Source organism: Chiloscyllium plagiosum, unplaced genomic scaffold, assembly GCF_037043375.1.
Source record: "Chiloscyllium plagiosum isolate Xiang-an unplaced genomic scaffold, Cpla_swu_hap1 HiC_scaffold_28, whole genome shotgun sequence".
Classification (NCBI taxonomy): Eukaryota; Metazoa; Chordata; class Chondrichthyes; order Orectolobiformes; family Hemiscylliidae; genus Chiloscyllium; species Chiloscyllium plagiosum.
In genome coordinates this window covers 22,502,625-22,505,707 of record NW_028270166.1, presented here as the reverse complement: position 1 = coordinate 22,505,707, position 3,083 = coordinate 22,502,625, and positions in this window count along the sequence as shown.

Genomic DNA, 3,083 nt, shown 5'->3' with positions numbered 1-3,083 from the left:
TTCATGAAGCTGTTTCTCTACAACTCAGGATGCAAAACACCAATTAAATAACTGCAGCTGGAGAAACATACTACACATCTCACCCTAAAGATTGCAATACCTGTATTCTAACACTTACCACAAAAAAAATATCAACTTTTCATGAACCAAGTTTGCTTTATTTTCCTCCAATCATACTTAAAGAATGCTTCTGTAATTTCCTATTTAATACCACCCCCTAACTTCCCACTACTATTTGGAGGCCTACAAACAACTCCACTACTGCACTTATCATTTAGTCAACGATCAATTTCACCTATACTTAAAATCTTCAATGTTGTGGACATGGACCCCAAACACTGGCTGTTTGGCTTTCCCACTTCCTGAATGTTCTGCAGCAATATCCTTGACCCTGACACCAGGGATGCTTTATTCCCTCTGGTGTCATATCAGTGGATGCAGACGTCTGTTCCCCTGTTACTCTTTCCTATTCTACTTAATGCAGTTATTACCTGACTTACTATAGACTTGGCTGTTGCTGCATTGCCTCGGAGAAACTATCCACCCTTAAAAGTACCCAAAGTGGAAAGTCTGTAATGCATTCCTGCCCTTAGTGTGACTGGTCCCTTGTACCTGTGCACCCTACAGCATAACCACCTCGACTATATCTGCCATCAATGATGATTTTAGCTTTTGAAATGCTCCACAATAATTCAGGATGCAAACTAAGTTGCTGCAGCTGGAGAAATATGCTACACAGTCCCTGACTTCACAGTAGGGTTTTTGCAGTACAGTGGTAATGTCCCTAGGAGAAAGTGAGGACGGCAGATGCTGGAGATCAGAGCTGAAAACGTGTTGCTGGAAAAGTGCAGCAGGTTAGGCAGCATCCAAGGAGGAGAATAGACGGTTCGGGCATGAGCCCTTCTTCAGGAATCATAAGGGCTCATGCCCGAAACGTCAATTCTCCTGCTCCTTGGATGCTGCCTGACCTGCTGCGCATTTTCAGCTCTGATCTCCAGCATCTGCAGTCCTCACTTTCTCCTGGGTTCAACTAAGCAGGCCAATTAAAAAAGATTTCTGACTCCCTCTATCGCAGTAAGAACACTATAGGAAAGATTATTAAGCTAGAGTGGGTTCAGAAGAACTTTACCAGAATGCTGCCAGGTATGGAAGCTTTGAATTATAAAGATAGGCTGGGACTTTTTCCAATGGTATATACCATTGAAAGGGTCTAGATAGGGTTAATGGTAGATATTGCCCGAGGATGAAGGTTGTAAGAGCAGGGGGCACATTAAGGGGAGAGATTTAAAACACAAGTGTCAAATCTTTTACCCAGAGGGTGGTTCATGTGTGGAATGAATTTCCTGAGGAATTGATGGAATTGGGCACAGTTACAATATTTAAAAGTCATTTGAGTAAATACATGAATTGGAAAGATTGAGGGAAGAGAGCCAGGAGCGGGCAGGTAAGACTAGTTTAGTTTGGGATTATGGTCAGAGTGGACTGAAGGGTTTGTTTCTGTGCTATTTAAGTGTAGCTAATACTTATCTTCGTATTTTAAGCATGAAAGCTAATGGCAACTCAGCCTATGGTGTTACTCTTTTTGAAAATCATCTGGATTAGGTTCCGCTCACCAGCTTCAGTATGTGAAGGTACCAAGTATGGACCTATAGCCTCTTACCAGGCAGACTACACTTCGATCCAACATTGCTCAGCCATTCCTCTCTCCACCTGCAAGCAAATTTAGTACTAAGGAGAAAACACACAAGTCTTAATCTAATGTGTGATCTGGTTACCAAGTCATCTGAAGAGATTTTACAAAGCACTTTTCACAACCTCTCATCATTCCCAGTTTTTTGAGGCAGTGTGTAATTTGAATAATATTGGTAATATATCCTGTTTACAAATGAAGTATTATGTTGATTGAAAAACCCGTTTGGACAGGTTATGACACATCTCTGGGGCAGGAAGATTTGAAGTGGATTTTACATTAGAAAATTAAAATGAGCTGTTCTAATGTAACTTGTAACTTATTGCTATCAATCATATGATAAACTGCCTCTTATATAGACTCTTTAGTGGATTTGTTCTATTTATTAACTAGTTAGGCCCTTCAATCTGGTCAAGGAAAGAGATAGCAGCACACTACTTCAAACAAAAAACTGTAGTGGCAACTCTGCAGCACTTACAAGAGGGTTAACAATTCTGGGCATCATTGCTAAATACCACAAGACTGGAGATTCAGAGCTTTGAAGACTTTGTTTTAAGCATTTTACTACATTGTAAAATCTATGCTCATATGGAAGTGTGGCCAAGGCAGGCAGCTTCCAGCCAATTCAACAGCTGTTTCAATTGTTCACCTCTTTACTGAGCACACATCTTTTCTTCACAATAGAAATACAATACTGTGATATTGCACATTAATACCAAATGTTTAGTCCTGCACATGCATAAAAGCAAAGTTCTCTTCTGCACATACACAGTAACAAATATCCGCAGATGCTGCCTTCAATAAAGGCACCAAGATTGGAAGTATGCACTCGTGATTTGATTTTCAGGAAGCAGCACTGCTTTATCTGAGCGTTTGGCAGCACACTTCACCCCAATTGTGGCACACCAGGGGAAAATCACATTGAAGTCATCTATTAAAGGCCTGATTGAATACATAGATCATGAAAACAAAAAACAGTACAGATACTACAAGTGGTCCTATGAGCTTTTACTAACTACCTTGGCAATAAAGATCTTGCTCTTTCAAAAATTTTATAATAGTTCTGCATCCAAGGAATCCATACAGGACTCCATCAATAATTGTGACATTTAGAAAAATGTTATTTTGAAGCTTTGAAATCAGAATTTATACATGAACAGAATTGTTGCTGAAATGATCAGATTGAGATTGGGGTTACTGGTATTAGGTAAGTAGTTTTGAAATAATCAATATTGGTGTGCATTAAGTTTCAGCTAATCTGAGTAGGTTATAGGAACGTGGGTGATGAAAGGCAAAACGTACTGCATCTTCACTACAAGATCCTTTATGCACAAGTCTTCCACCAGTCTTAACAATGGGTACTAATTCATAGGTTGACCAATCACCATCAGGT